At 44.1% G+C, this 16,563-nt stretch overlaps 1 protein-coding gene across 1 annotated transcript in view; it reads right to left on the bottom strand.

Annotated features, from left to right (window-relative positions):
- Positions 1-6,215, bottom strand: part of LOC149443754 (mucosa-associated lymphoid tissue lymphoma translocation protein 1-like) — a 131,623-nt gene extending 125,408 nt beyond the window's left edge. The window contains exon 1 of the mRNA XM_089655274.1: positions 5,981-6,215. The gene's annotated coding sequence lies outside the window, so the exon portion shown is untranslated. The remainder of the gene's footprint in view (positions 1-5,980) is intronic.
- Positions 6,216-16,563: the final 10,348 nt, after the last annotated feature.

Raw genomic sequence — 16,563 nt, 5'->3', positions numbered from 1 at the left:
GATGGAATGGTGAGGTCTTAGGAACAGGCAGTCCACTAGTGTACACACTCAAATATTTATCACAAATGTTACTAAATTCTGAATACACTTGTAGAATTTGACCAATGTCATAACAAAGCATGCCTAGAGGGTATAAATACAGCACTGGGAGCACAAAAATGTTTCTGCTGATCTATGCTTGAAATGTGAAATGTGATGCATCAAAACGTCAGCTGTATTTGATCAGATTTAGTCACTATGCTTTGGTTTCTGATTTTCACTTGGTTTCCTGTTCTTTGAATATAGGGCTCTTTGAGGAACTGGCCTACATCATAAATAGAGAATTCCATCATTCTACAGTTGGTAAACTTTGATACTGAAATGAGTAACATGGGCTGGTTTTCTCTAATCAGGCTAGACCTGATCTCGTCACTTGAATGGGGAAAAGACTGGAGCAGTCATAGAGAGAAGTCAGTTGAACAACACATCATAAGCAGCAGAGATACACATAATACTGTCAGTCACTGAGCACAATAAGAGCTTGTAATGCCTGTGATTTTATTAGCCTGGAAATCCAAGGCCTTTACAAGAATTCACTGGCTAAACCCAGGTAATCATAATCAGAAAATTAGGTTGATGTAGGCAGGCAATTTCACAGCTGCAACTAACAATGAAAACAAGCATCTGTGAAGCATAGTAGAAGCATTCTATCACACCAGTTCAATTATTACTAGATCTTAACCACTTCAAGTCCGGACACTTTCACCACCTTCCCGCCTAGGCCACTTTTCAGCTTTCAGTGCTATCAGACTTTGAATGACAATTGCGCGGTCATGCAACCCCTTACCCATATGAATTTTTTAGCATTTTTTTGAGACAGATAAAACTTTATTTTGGTGGTATTTATTCACCACTGTGATTTTTATTTTTTTGCTATATAAATGAAAAAGTCCAAACATTTTGAAAAAAAAAGTGTTTTTCTTATAACATTTTGCAAATAAATAATCTTTCTTCATAAATCTTGTATTCAGCTATCTTATTAGTAAAAAAGAATAACCCAAATTAGTTTATAATCGAAAATTATCTTTTTTTAAAAAAATATTATTTAGTTTGTTTTTTTTTTAAACATGCTGTCACCCTAGCATAGTAATACTTGTGGGGGGTAATGAAGATTTATTTATTTTTTTTATACACTGATTGGTGTTACACCCATAAAGGCTGTAAAAGCAATCATTTCTCCTTCTCTCTGGCTGCATTCTTGCAGCCATTGAGAAATACTGTGAGAGTTGTGATTGGTCACAGCTTGTCACATGGTACAAGGCTGTTGTGAATAGCCTTGTACCATGTGATCTCTGTGATCATTCACAGATTTCACTAGTAGTAAGCAATGATGTCAGCAAGTGACATCTTGCTTACTGCTATTCATGTGATCACTGATTGGCCAATCAGTGATCACATGATTGGGACCTCCCACAGAGGGCCCTAACTGTGCAAACCGTGCATTACTTACTCCAGATCCCTGCAACGTGTGAGTTACTTATCCTGACTCCTGCACTGTCTACATTACTTTATTCTGACCACTTTCTGTTGTGTGTTACTTACTCCTGACCTCTGTAATTTGTGCATTACTTACCTCTGAACCTGATTTAACCATACCCCTTTAAATCCTTCCCACACATCATTCCTCTATTCCTGATGCCCAAAGAATTTTGTCTTCTCACCATAAATGTCTTGCCTCCTGTACCAAACGTTTGTGACCAATTGGTACAGATGAAGGTCCAATTTTGTGGGTGTGGCAAAAAAAATGGGAGAGTGATTTTGTGGGCATGGTTGTAAACATGGACATGGTCAGCAGGGTGTTCCCAGATTTAATTTTCAAAATGTGTCTTCCATGTAGACAGAAATAGATGTTTTCTAGCCCACGTGACAGAACTATGAAGATTAGAACCAAATTTTAATTCACAGGTTTTCTCAGCAGTGACATTGCTCTGCTAAAACAATGTATGGCTTTGACAGCCTTTGAATTTTAGTGAAAGGGAGGGCAGGTCTACTTTTGTTCTCATTTACACAAGAGCTCAGCTCCATACAGTGCAAGGATCCCTTTTTTACCTTTCTGTTCTAATGCTGAGCTGCGTGCAAGCAACCCTTGGTCCTGCACTGGGGCGCACTGACCATTTGGGAACTCGGGCAGTGCCCGAGGGCCCGGGGTCAGTAGGGGCCCCATGAGATGCCCCTGGTACCTTTCATAGGCTTATTTGGGCGTGGTTTGAGTGTGAGCAAGGACACAGGGGCCCCATGATCTCTTATTGCCCGGGGGCCCCATGAGCTGTCAGTCCGCCTCTGGTCCTGCATTGGCTCTAGGGACTCACCTCAACAAGTTTAACAGTTACAAAGGCCCTGGTTGCAATGGCTCTGTTTCAGTGTCCATGCACCCATCCCCCTGTACCTGTCAAACTCGGCAGTGGGAATATATATGTACAGCCAATGTGTGTCCATTCACTAATTAGGGCTGTGGGTTAACATGACCAGCGGCCATGTAAGTACACACTGTTGTGGTTGTGGCAGGCAGTATCACTACCAAACACAACCTATTCAACTGAGTAGGACTACATCCCAACCACTCTGCAACCACGTGTAATGCATGCAGTTTCTGCGTAGTGTTGGAGGTTTTCAGTAGTTAACACGGGCAGTGAGGAGGAAACATATCACCTTCAGTCTCCCTGCTAAATACCTCTGAAAGGCAATCTATTGCTTTGGTGGTGGAAATGACAGCTATATATGTAAATGAGCCCTAAGAGAGAGAGAAATGCTCTACAAACTAAAGGAAGTTGTTTTTGGATCAAGTGTCTCCACTGGAAGATCTCTCTTTGTCTTCTATTTCAAATTTTTCGATTTTCCATCACTATCTGTCCCAGTGACAGTGTGACCAGAACAAATTAAGAGGATAAATCTCCCTAACAGGGACAGATAGCAATAAAAAAAACGGACAGACATTTTTGCCATTCCATATGCTATCTGAAACTGATAAGAAGAGACCTCTTATCGAGCAACTGGTATATACAAAAGCAGAGAGGCATTTCTGGATCTACCTATGCGGTTAGCCCCGGTTCACATATATGCGGACGTGCGTCCATTTAAATGGACTCCCATGCCCCGTGACGCGCAGGGAAGAAGTCCCTGCACTTCTTCTGAAAATGCAGCCCGCATGGGAACCTCAGTTCCCAGTACGGTTGTGTTTTCTAAAGCGGGCAGCATGGTACTAGAACTAATGGCACCCGCCTGCAGGTCCGCATTTCTCTGTGCGGGTGATGTGGCTGCACGGATTTTCGTGCGGATCCGCAGCGGCACCACCCACACAGATGTGAACCTAGACTTAGTAAACCTGATAAATTCATTATTTATTTCAGGTATTACATAGCATTGTCAATTTATGCAGCACTTTACATATATATTGTACATTTACATCAATCCCTAAGCCTCAAGGGGCGTACAATCTAAGATCCCTAGCTTACATTCATGCATACACATAGTAGGGCCAATTTAGACAGGATCCAATTAACCTACCAGCATGTCTTTGGTGTGTGGGAGGAAACCGGAGTATTTAGAGGAAATCCACACAGGCACAGGGAGAACATGCCATGGCTGGGATTTGAACCAATGACCCTAGTACTGCCACGTGGAAATGCTAACCATTTAGCCACTGTGCATGAAAAAAACTGATTGGCAAAAAGTTACATGATTCTATTATTAAGGCTAGGTGCACACTAGCCCACACACTGCAAGCTGGTCATGGGTATCGATGCGATAGCTGCAACCTCATTGTGCTTCTCTTGCAAGACACGTGGATTAACGCATCTCATCCCGCAGTTCGCAATGCAGAACCGCATGGAAACCTCATGGTCAAAACAACCATGCGGTTTCTGCACTGATGCATTTTGGGACAGGTGCATGCACATTTTCCTTGCATGAAACACGGTCACAGCAGCCCATTCAAATCAATGAACTGCCATGCCCGTGCAAATGCAGGCTGACTAGTGTGAACCAGGGGTCAAAGTGATAATTCACAAGATTGACACTTACCACTAAACCTCCTTCACACTGGCACTGGCATTTAAAATCTAAATGCAGCAGAAATTGTCTGGGAAGTATAAACTTGTAGGCCTCCCAAATCAATTTTTCCTGCGTTTTACATACTTCTAGGTTTTTGCTGCTTTTACTTGAGTTTAGGTGTTTTTAGCCACACTTAGCTTTCTAATCAGATCCTGGATGCATAGAATTCTATTTTCTCTAAAGTCACATTCACACACAGATGTGCCCAACAGAGTTTACATAGGAGAACCCCAGTAGGGTTCCCCGCGGTTAGCTGCAGGAGGCAGCCCCATTGAAAGCAAAGCAATAGGAGGCTGCTGGTTCCCACAGCTAATAGTGGCCACTTGCATGTTATTGCTACTATAGATCAACCTTTCTCAACCAGGGTGCCCAGGCACCCTGGGGTGCCTTGAGGCTTCTTTAGGGGTGCCTTGGCAAAATGTCTAAAAATTGCCCAAAACTTGTATACAAGCCAGTGGGTGGAACAAGCCTGCCTTTTTAGTTACACAAAGGCACAGGTTTTCATTGTGCACCATTATGACCTTCTAGCCACCAGCGTCCTGACAACCAATGACATCATCAGTTGATAAGTTATCTGCTTGCACAGCATCCTAGTTTGACCCTTCCCTGCCTCTCCATCAGTGTTGGGGTCACATTAGCTCAGTGATTGATAAAAACAGAGTGACAGGAGAAACACTGGAATACTAGTCAGTACACGTGTGCAAAAGTGTATTTGCTTTGGAAGAATAAATCACCTCTAATGTTGGGTGTCATACATGTGTGGATGTTGCCGGGCTATATAAAACTATTAGAATAGTTTTTCACATTTTAGAATGGAGTGCCTTTTTTAAATTATGTACAGTCTAGAGGCACCCCATTTTAGAATGGAATGCCTCAGGACTGTCCATAATTTTAAAGGGTGCCTTGGGGTTGTTCATAATTTTAAAGGATGCCTTGACTGAAAAGAGGTTGAGAAACACTGCCATAGATTGTAAACTCCTTGAGGGCAGAGACTGATTTGAATGCAGAATATATATATGTAAAGCGCTGCGTAAAATGACAGCGCTATATAATTACATATATAAAATATTAAATATAATAGGCAACAATCACCTACGAGTGTCAGAAAATCTGCACCCAGGGTCAATCACTTGCAGGTGATCACTGCATAGCAATTACATGCAAGCTGCCACTGTGGGAGCTGGCAGTCTTCCATGGCTTTCAATGGGGCTGCATTCAGCATCTAATCACCGGGTTCACGCATGTAAACGCTCTTGGGCACATTCACAATTGTGAAGGTAGTCTTAAATCAGTCAAACTGACCACACTTAAACGCTGGTGAACGCCGTGTGAATGGCACCATTAAAATATCATTACATATTCTTATATGTGTTCTATGTCTTCTGTTCAAAGAAATGCAGGTTTGACAGTGCCAGTGGGAATGAAGCTTTAGTTTCTCAGCTGATATCTGTGATTTAGGGAGGAGAAACAACTGTTGCTTTCTTCACCTATAGAAAAGGAATGGTGACATTTGTCACAAGGGCCTTTCCAGCTCTCAGCTGATCCTCAAGCTCAGGATCTTGTGTTACATAATTGCATCATCAGGTGCTACATTGGTCGCTTGTAACTACAATGTAGTCTATGGCCAACACAATCGGATGTGCCATCCACTGAAATCTGGTTGTGTCTTTGCACACTGTTGAATTGTATTCCCAGTTTGCATCAGGCTTTTGATTTTAAAACTCTTAGACTGTAAGCTCTATGGATCAGGGCCCTCTGATCCCTCCTGTATTATTTTGTGTTGTAATTGTACTGTCTGCCCTTATGTTGTAAAGCGCTGTGTAAACTGTTGGCGCTATATAAATCCTGTATAATAATAATAATAATAAATTAAATTCAACATTCCCCTCACCTGTTGTGTTGTGGTTCTTGCTGGTTCCTGATTATTGCTGGGGGCTTTTCCCTGCTTCTCCTCCGGTTGTTTCGTCAGCCCCTAACAAAACTGTATACAGTACGTATTTATCGTCAAGCTTTTTCTTGTCACTCAATTTACAGGGAACAGAGGACTCGCCCCAGGACTGATCCAGAAAGCAGTTCAGACAACAAATCATGATTCTTCAAACAGCAGTGTGACTTCCTCATCTGTCTCACTGAGAGTGAGCGACAGGCCGACCAATGAGCTCGCTTCCCCTGGTGAAAGTGAAACTAGAGAACAAAGTGGAGCATGTGACCCAGCGTGAAGTCCCTGCTTCAGGATCCACATAAAGCACTTGTAGCATCTGTCATCTATTAGCTGGGTGTGAACAAATAATTACAGCTCGCTATATTTAGGTTTTATGCTACTGTTGTTGTTTTATGGCTTTCTTTATGTACTTTCCTAGCTATTCTAACTTGTGAAAAGTGTATATCAAGCCCAAAACTTTTTTTCTAGTTTTGGATAGAGTGCGGAAGGATTAAAACTTTTTACCAGCCATTGTGGGCTCTGTTAGGGCTTGTTTAGACTTGCAGTTGGGGGGGGGGTGTTAAAAACACATTGTTGAGCTGTGTTTAGCACCCCTGTCAGGGCTCTGTCCACAGCAGAGGTACTCGGAGACCTGGCATTCCTGCCAGTACGTTGCATGGCCGCGAAAAATGCACGGTGGCGAAAATCTATGCGCATTGGCGCACAGACGCAAGCCAGAACACGTATGTGCACTGGGCATTGTTACGCACGCATTATCCCAGTTTGGTGCCAGATGGCCTTTATAAGGAAGCCCATCACTCCCTCAAATTGCTGGTTGATCTCTGGCTGTTCAGTACCTTTGTTCGTGTTCCCTTGCTACTGTGATCTGCTGTTACTGATTTGGCTTGTTCCTGTACCTCTTTTCTCTGCCTGACTCTTGATCTGACCCTGACTTGGCTAACAGATATTCTCACCTGCTCTCCTGATCTCACCTCGGCTTGGCTAATAGATATTATCACCTTCTCTCCTGATTGATCTGGTCTCGGCTTGGCTAACAGATATTCTCCCCTGCTCTCCTGATCTGACCTCAGCTTGGGTAACGGATATTCTCACCTGCTCCTGATCTAACCCCAGCTTGGCTAATAGATATTCTCACTTGCTCTCCTGTGTATGACCCCGGCTATCCTATTGACTACATCTGCTCCAATCTCCACCCGGCAACTGACCTTGGCTTTGAACCAACTAGTCTGTGGTCCTCTGCTACCCTGAAGGCCTGCATACCTCTCACAGGTGCCACCTGTCTGCAGACACCATTCCAGTGCATCAACTGTGCTCCTGGGTATACCTCTGACAAGCACTCCTAAAGGCGACCCGTGCTACTTTGGGCCTGACTCCTTCTGTCCGATATCCAGGGAAGTCTGGAACTTAGCTGCAAGGAAAGCCCTCTCTCCATTGGCCTCTTGTCAAGGTCCTACTTTTTCCCAGAGGTTATGTTTCTCCATGTGCTGGCATCCATGTTGGATTTCTGCAGAGCATGATGGGAATCTTTTATGCCTTCTGGTCTCTGAGGTCCATCCCCCTGAGGGGTGTGGTTGATTACATATAAGCCTGTGGTCCGCACATGCCCTTTGCACTTGTGTCTTGTGTCTTTGTGTTGTTATTACTCTGTTCTGACTCTTGTGACTCTCCTGGAATCTGACTCGGCTTGTGACCTGACCATTCTTTGTGTTCTCCTTTGATCTGACCCTCCGTTGCTGAACTCGGCCCGTGACCCGTGATTCTGGTCTGCTGTTCTGTACCGTTTTGTCCCGTTGTTGTCGACCCGGCCTGCCCGACTACTCTATTGTCTTTTCCACCAGCTACACGCCATTGGCGGCGGCCATTACTGCAACTGAGGTGTCTCGGGGGCCGCGACCTGGTTCCTGGCTGCGTCAAGTCCATCCCCACCATCACGGGCCCTGGTGAAGGGCAGCCTGGGACATAGACTCCGCGCCCTGGGGGACTTCGGTCTGTGGGTGGTGGTTGTCGCCAGCCAGTGCGTTACATTGTTATTAGGCCTGCCTGTCCGTTCCTCAGCTCCTGCCCTGACATTACACAAGTGCCATGAACCCTGACGGTGCAGGCACGCCTTCGCTCCCAACGCTAGTCGCCAGACTCGATCAACAGGATCACCTGTTGGATCAGTTCGCTCAGGCGTTGCAAACTCTGCTTGCACGCACTGCGCACCTTGCTCCTGGTGCTATTAGGCCGGTAGTCACTCCGGTGGTCTCTCCCGCTGCTTCTCCGCTTGTTGCGTCCACCACCTCGGCTGCTGCATCGGCGGCACCCAGAGGTATGACTGGTTCTGCCCCTCTTCCACAGCTCTTTGGGGGTGAGCCGAGTCAGTTTCGTGGGTTCCTCAACCAGGTGGGTATTTATTTTGAACTAATACCCCACGCCTTTCTGTCTGAGAGGTGAAAGGTGGGGTTCCTAATTTCACTACTCTCAGACAAGGCCTTGGCCTGGGCAAATCCCTTATGGGAGAGGAACAACCTGGTGATTCAAGATTTTTCCGGTTTTGTCGATGCCTTCCGCAGGGTATTCGACGTACCGGCTCGTCCTGCCTCAGCGGCCAAGCTGCTCATGACCATGCATCAGGGTTCACGGACTGTGGCCGAGTACGCCATAGAGTTTCGTACCCTGGCGGCAGAGGTGGGTTGGAACAACGAGGCTCTGGTGGTTGCGTTTTCCCATGGTCTTTTTGACACATTGAAGGACGAGATTGCAGCTAAGGAACTGCCTGTGGAGTTGGAGGAGCTCATCTCTTTCCTGATCCTGATTGACACCAGGCTCAGGGAGAGGTCTTCACTCAAGGAACGCCTGCGGAGGCCTTCCAATCGACTGGCACCTGCGTTTTCTGTCTCACCCGTTCCTCCCTCTCCTCCCACGCCTCCTGGGGATAGCTTGTCTGGTGGGGAGCCCATGTAGCTGGGGTTTGCTCGCCTTTCCGAGGGAGAGCGGGCCGCTTGGCGTCGGGAGGGTCGCTGCCTGTACTGTGGCCTCGGTGGGCACTTTCGGCAGTCTTGTCTGGTCCGTCCGGGAAACGCTCGCACCTGAGATCCTGTCGGGGACAGATCTTGGGTGGAGTTTCCTCGTCCCCGGCGTTCCGCAAGGATAAGCCACTTATCACCATTGTCCTTTCTTGGACGGAGGGCTCGGTGACGGCCCAGGCATTGGTAGATTCTGGGGCCGGTGGGTTGTTCTTGGACAGCTCGTTTGCTGCACAGCACTCCATTCCCCTGCAGGCTCATGCTACCCCATTGGTTCTCGAAGCAATAGATGGCAGGCCCCTGCAACCGCGAGACTCTTCCGATAGAGGTAGCCATTGGGGCTGTTCACAGGGAGTTGGCCTGTTTTCAGGTGATTTCTTCCCCACACTATTCGGTGGTTTTGGGGTATCCCTGGCTCCAGAGGCACAATCCAACCTTCAATTGGAAAACAGCCAAGATTCTCTCATGGTCTCCACAGTGTGGGGCCAGGTGCATCCATGGGCCGGTTAAGGTATTGTGTGCCTCCTCGGACTCTGCGTTGCCCACCGACTGCGTCAAGTTCATCCCCACCATCAGGGGCCCTGGTGAAGGGCAGCCTGGGACTTAGACTCCGTGCCCTGGGGGACTTCGGTCTGTGGGTGGTGGTTGTCGCCAGCCAGTGCGTTACATTGTTATTAGGCCTGCCTGTCCGTTCCTCAGCTCCTGCCCTGACACCTCTAACACCAGGTACTTGATAACCCCCCATTCATCCCCCTTAAGCCGCATAGGCAGCAGACAGGGTGTTCACATGCCATGGTTGCGATGCATTGCTTTGTGCCTATGGGAAAATGTATCCCCCATGTTGTGTTCAGCAGGCGCCACCCATTCAAGTGAATGGCGGTGTGGCACTTAAAGGTGACATTTAGGGGGTAAAAAAAGTTGAGACGCCTCTTCACAGCTTGTCAAATGCCTCTGAATAACAATCCAAACATGGATCACTTTTCAGAGAAGTAGCAGTTTAGACACTTACAGTCTAAACTTAGCCTTATGCTGAGTACACACTGTCCGAAAATTGGCCAGTTCAGCAGCAAGCGGGTGACATTCAGTCAGTGTGTAAAACAGCTTGTCCGACAGAAGCTGACTTTTATTGAAGGAACATGCTGGAAGAGCAGCATCTGATCAGCGCTTGCAGCCAATGGCTGCGAGCTCTGATCAGTGTAATCTGGAGGGGGGATGGCACAGCATGGGAGATCACCACACCGATATCGTTTGTCTTGTTACAGTGATCTGTCAGTTTTTTTCCTTCAACCTGCTGGGTTGAAGGAAAAAACAATCTGTGTGTACCAGGGTTTGTGCCTAGTACATACAGTAAGTTTTTACCTGGTGGGCTGAACGGAAAAAAATCAGAGGAGGTCTCTGTACTAACTATGCAATGTTAGTACAACGATCTCCCTGCTGTGCTATAGTGTTTTGACAGGGGGATTGTCTCTCCTTCTACCCCCAGGGTTGCCACCTCATCCCTTTAACTACTTGCTCACTGCCCTATAGCAGAAATACTGCTACAGGGCAGCAGGGCTGTGCAAAATCACGTATATACATATATATATATGATTTGCATTTATGGGTAGGAGGCAAGTTTTATAGCAAAAAGTCAAAAATATTGTTTTTTTTTTTTTTCAAAATCTTCGGTCTTTTTATGTTTATAGCGCACAAAATTAAAAATTCAGGAGGTGATCAAATACCACCAAAAGAAAGCTCTCTTTGTGGGAAAAAAATTAAATAAATTTCATTTATGTACAGTGTTGCATGATCACGCAATTATCAGTTAAAAAAATGCAGTGCTGAATCGCAAAAAAATGGCCTGGTCAGGAAGGGGATAAATCCTCTGGAGGGCAAGTGGTTAAAACTGAACACATTAATTACACAGGTTCTGTGGCTGATTATGGTGGTAATTCTGCATTATTTTTTGTGATTTCAGGTGCAACTTGCAGGGCTGCTCACTGCAGCTGAACACACTTGATGTGAGCCAGCCCTCAATCTTTCTAAAGCCCCATACACACGGGCCAAATATTGGCCAAAGTCAGCTGGTACTGTTTAAACTGGCCTACATTTGGCCCATGTATACAGGTCCCTGTCCGACAGAAACTGATCTCACAACTAGCTTCTTTCGAATAAGTATGCTGGAAAATGAGAACTGACCAGTGTGTTCTGGTGGGGAGATAGGGTTACTACCTCAACCCTTAAAACTGAACACACATGAATTACACACGTTCTGAGGCCAATTTAATGCAGATAAGTCACTAAGTGAGTTTAATTACCACGTTAATCAGCCCCAGAACCTGTGTAATTAATATGTGCTCGGTTTTAAAGGGATGAGGTGGCAACCCTATTCTCGACCCACAGGCAAATCCCGCTGCTCTTTAGCTGAAGCGCAGAGGTGCCACTAATTGTTAATGGCACCCCCCAAATATCGGAAAATTGTTTTAAGGTCTGCAAACCCTCATGGCGCCAAAGAGATTCCAAGTGGCTGTGTTTAAAAAAAAAAAAGTTAGGGGCTTTTTCCCCAAGTCTCCCACAGGTACTGCAGCCCATTCAAAGGAATGGGCTGCTGTGTCTGCACAATTGCGGCATGCAGGACCTGTAATAGTGTGAGCCTATGCTGAGACAGGACTGTAGAACACCTCTCCCCTCTCAATAACATAGGTGTGTTCTGCAGTTCACAGAAAGAAATGGAGTACAATGTAATTGAGAACAGTACAGCACTTGCAGAGCATGGAAGTTATCAGCTCACTGGGTTTCTAGCAAGATTAGCAAGAACTATTCTGCACATTTCCATATCAGACCAATATAACAAAACACTTTCAATTGTTTATTCAATAGGCCAAAAGTCAGCAAACAAGTTCATTGTTAGGGCTCATTTACTCATTTTGAAAGAGCTGCACAAACTGTTTGCACTAAATAAATCCTGTATATTAAAAATAATAATAATAATTTACTAAATAATGGGTGCTGAGGCCTGTATAGCATGAAGGAGCCATTTGTTTAGGTCAGTGGTCTCCAAACTGTGGCCTGGGGACAGAATGCGGCCCTTTGATTGCCTTTATCCGGCCCTTGGCACACTATTCCTTCCACTGATACAAGACACTATTCTGTCAACTGACACCAACAATGGGGCACCATTTCTCCCGTTGGCACCACCTATGGGGCACCATTTCTTCCATTGGCACCACCTATGGGGCACCATTTCTCCCATTGGCACCACCTGTGGGGCACCATTTCTCCCATTTGCACCACCTATGGGGCACCATTTTTCCAACTGATGGAAAATGATGATGCACTATTCCTCAACCTAATACCAAATGTGATGTTTGCTCCCACTGATGCCAGGAATATTTCCACTCCCACTGGCCAAAGTCCAGCCCCCCTAAAGTCTGAAGGACAAAAAACTGGCCCTTTGCTTAGAAAGTTTTGAGATCCCTGGTTTAGGTGTTTGGAGTCACCTGGAGCTGCGTGCAGGCAGCCTGTGTTACTGAATGGGGGCAGATCCACAGCACCGAACACATGTTGTCTGCATTCAGGACCACACATCCTCCACTGAATATGGTTTCTGTCCATACAGCTGTGGCATCCCCATTCAGTAACAGAGGCGGCCTGCTTACAGCTCCAGGCAGCATCAGCCACATAAACAAACGACTCCTTCATACTGTACGGGCCTCCATGCCTGTGTGCAGGAGGATTTAGGGATTATATATACTACAATATTTGTATTATCCCATACTATTATAATTGGCAATATTTCATGTAAACAATAAAAGTTAACTCTTCAATAGTCCACAGCAGGAGTAGTAGATGTATAGCTTAAACCTCTTACCACATTCAATAAATGTACAAGTCCACACTGTTTTAATTGAAGCTTTGCAATTTAAAGTGACACCGTAATTAGAAAATGAAGAGATGTACCTGTGGCAGGTGGACACAGGGGAAGTCAGGGCTATTCTGGTGAAGTTCCAACACTTCTGGAAGTTTCTGAGCTTTGTGCTACTTCCTGCCTCCCACACATCACTATTGGTCCATTACTATGGTCAGCTGCTTCACTGGCCAATAGAAATGTGCAGGAGGCAGGAAAGGGTGGGCAACTGCTAAAGCTATGGCTGCCAGAACATTAAAGCAGAACTTCAGTTAATTTTTTTTTTTTACCATGCAGTGGGGCTGTGCAGTGGTCCAACGGTGCACCATTTCTGCCTGTGGAATACCCATTGAGCGTGCTTACATCAGGAACAGTCCATTTAAAAGGCTGCTGGACTGAGGGGGAAGGGGGGGGTGTCAGGAGCCAAAAGAACCAGACTTGTGCGGGGAAGATCAGCGGGTCAGGTGAGTATATCTTTGGTGTCCTCTCATAGAACAAAAAGAGCATTTAACCAATGCATTTAACGGGGAAAAATATTTTCACGGATTTCTGCTTTAACACCCCGGTCACATCAAGCCGACTTCACTGTAAGTCGCACTATTGCAAAGTCGGGTGAGATGCCGATTTCAGGTGCGATTTGCAAGACATCTGACACAGATTTCTATGCAAATCACACCAAAAGTAGTACATGTACTATTTTAGAAATCGGTGCAGCTCCGACCAAGTCGGAACCGCACCGATTTGACCGCTGTAATTGTGGACAATAGGGTGCGACTTGGCATACTATTTGCAAATTGCATGGCATGCAAATCACACCCAATGTGACCGGGGTGTTAAGACGGAGTTCACTTTTTCCAGGAAATAGCCAAAGCAATCAGGGGGCCCCAGTAGGTATTTATAAAACTGTATAGCTCTGTGAAATGTTTATTAACTACTTCCAGTCTGGGCCAATTCTGACATTCCTCTCCTACATGTAAAACATTTTTTTTGTCTATAAAACTACTTAGAACCCCCAAGCATTATATATATTTTTAAGCCCTAGGGAATTAAATAGTGGGTGTTGCATATTTTTATGTCATATGATATTTGCGCAGCGTTATTTTTAAACACAAAGTTTTTGGAAAAAATACACTTTAATGAATTTATTGCCCAAAAATACAATATAATACCCAATAATTTGGTAAAATATAAAAGATGATGTTACACTGAGTAAATAGATACCAAACATGTCAGGCTTTAAAATTGGGTTCACCCTTGGAACGGCGCCAAACTACAGTACCTAAAAATTTCCATAGGTGACGCTTTAAAAACTTTAACAGGTTACCAGTTTAGTGTTACAGAGCAGGACTGGCACTAAAATGATCTCCTTTGCTCTGACGTTCACGGTGATACTTCACATGTGTAGTGCGATCTCCGTTTACATATGCGTGCAGGACCTACACATGTGTGAGCATGGGGGAATGGGGGCACTTTACTTTTTTTTTATTATTTAATTTATTTAAAAAAATGTTTACACAGTATCTTTAATTTTATTTGCTAGTAGAAGGGATGAACAACATCCCTTTTGATTGGAAGGGCCATGACAGGTCCTCTTAAGGAAAGCTATGAGTCTATTAGACCTCATATCTCTCCTCTGACCTCCAAAACATCTGATCAAACTAAGAGCGGTTTGATCAGCTGCTTGTCCGAGCCAGGAAACAACTTTTTTGCTTGAAACAGAAACCGGCAGTGATTAAATCATCGTCGCTTCTGGTTTCTGACATCACACATTAGGAGGAACAACTTCGGTTTCTTTTTTTGTATCCCAGGAACCGGATGCCACCGGTTGCATCTATACCAGGCTCCCCAATTGTATGGGAGAGCCTGGTAAAGGCAGCAGCAGGGGGGGGTGGGACCCCTTCTGCCACCTGTAAAAGTAATCCAGCGGCTTCTTAGCCTCTAGGATTACTTGTAAATTGAAGGGAATAGCTGCAAATCACTGCTGCAGCTGCAGCGTGGACTGAGATATCACCCTTCCATTCCAACAATGTATTGGTACGTCACTGGACAGGTTCATTTTATTATTATACAAGTAGGATTTTTGCCCCCCTCCCCACACACAGAGTACTCACTAATTGTACTGTGTATATGGAAGAGCAGCATTATCACCCTAAGCTGCTCTCCTAATTTAGATTGCAAACACTTCACGTTCTCCTTCAGAAGAAAGCATGCATTCACTTCATCTTAAAGTGCCAATATGTAATAAAGTAGGTACAAATAAGTGAAATAATGTGCAATTAATGGGGGAATAGTATCACTACAAGCCCCTATATTAGAACCATTGAAATTGCCATAAATATCTCAATGTGTAAACTGTATTTCCATATGTTATACAAATATCAAAACAAGTGTATCAAATAAATAAAAGTCCATGAAATAAAGTGACAGTCCTTGCGGCTTCTTATAACTGTGACCCGAATCAAACAAGGAGAGAGTAACGTGAATCTTCAGCACGTGCCAACAAGAAAAAGTAAAGAATGTCACTCACCAGATCTTTTGACCCCCAATTAAGGTGGCCAGATGCGCTTTTTGGTCATATAGGAGACCATCCTCTCAAAATGATATCTCCCCTCCAGCAATTTTCTGCTTGTGACCATATACTTGTTGTGGTGGTTTATGTAAGGATATATTATTTATAAAGGGCGTGTCCCTTTCCCTTAGATGAAATCTCAGCAGTGCCTCCAAATTTATGTTGTGGTGGTTTATGTAAGGATATATATTATTTATAAAGGGCGTGTCCCTTTCCCTTAGATGAAATATTACAGTGCCTCCAGCCGTTAAAATACGGCAAATATTTAATAAACCAATAATTTGGACACCTTGATAATTTGATCACCACTTATTATTATACCTTGAATTCTTTTAGCCAATATGATTTCGTACCATACACACAAAATTTGCCTTATAATAGATAAATATAAAAATTTATTTATGTACAAAAATTATATATATATTAACACAAAACACAAAAGACTGGTGATAAATGAATATTGGTACACACAATCAAAAATATATCTTACCAATGTAAGACACACTAATAATGTCTCTAACTAATTACATCAATCACAAATTTAAATGATATGATATTTATTAAATTTATTAATAATTAATAATTTCGAATATCTCAAAGGTTATATTCTTACATGCCGTGGCCATAGGCTTGCAAGAAGTAAGCCCTTGATATATGATACTCTGGTTATTAATATTCAATAAATTATAAAATATGGAAAAATTTATAATATGGCAATAAACAATTTTTTTAACAGTAACACAGTATCTGACTACATATATCTAACTATCCAATATTGTTGTAATACACTAAGGTAATTTTATGATTCTACACAACAGAGAAAGTAATTAATACAAATCAAATAAACATCTCACCACACCCGGACGTCAGACTAGGCAACTCTCCCGTGGATTTAGCTGGCAGTGGAACGCCTTTAGACTGATATATAGGCAAGTGAGAGATTCAATAGGGGAGAATGTAGGAAGTTATAAGTTTAGAGGTTTAAAGTTTTAGGAAGTTTGAAAAGATGGAAGAGTAGTTATTTCAGCAGAGATCTTCTTCAGATGTCAGGTCTTTCCATGAGGTCTTA

This window comes from Staurois parvus, unplaced genomic scaffold, assembly GCF_062004578.1.
Source record: "Staurois parvus isolate SC_StPar_1 unplaced genomic scaffold, SC_StPar_1.0 ptg000832l, whole genome shotgun sequence".
NCBI classification, from domain to species: Eukaryota; Metazoa; Chordata; class Amphibia; order Anura; family Ranidae; genus Staurois; species Staurois parvus.
This window is presented reverse-complemented; position numbering and strand designations above follow the sequence as displayed.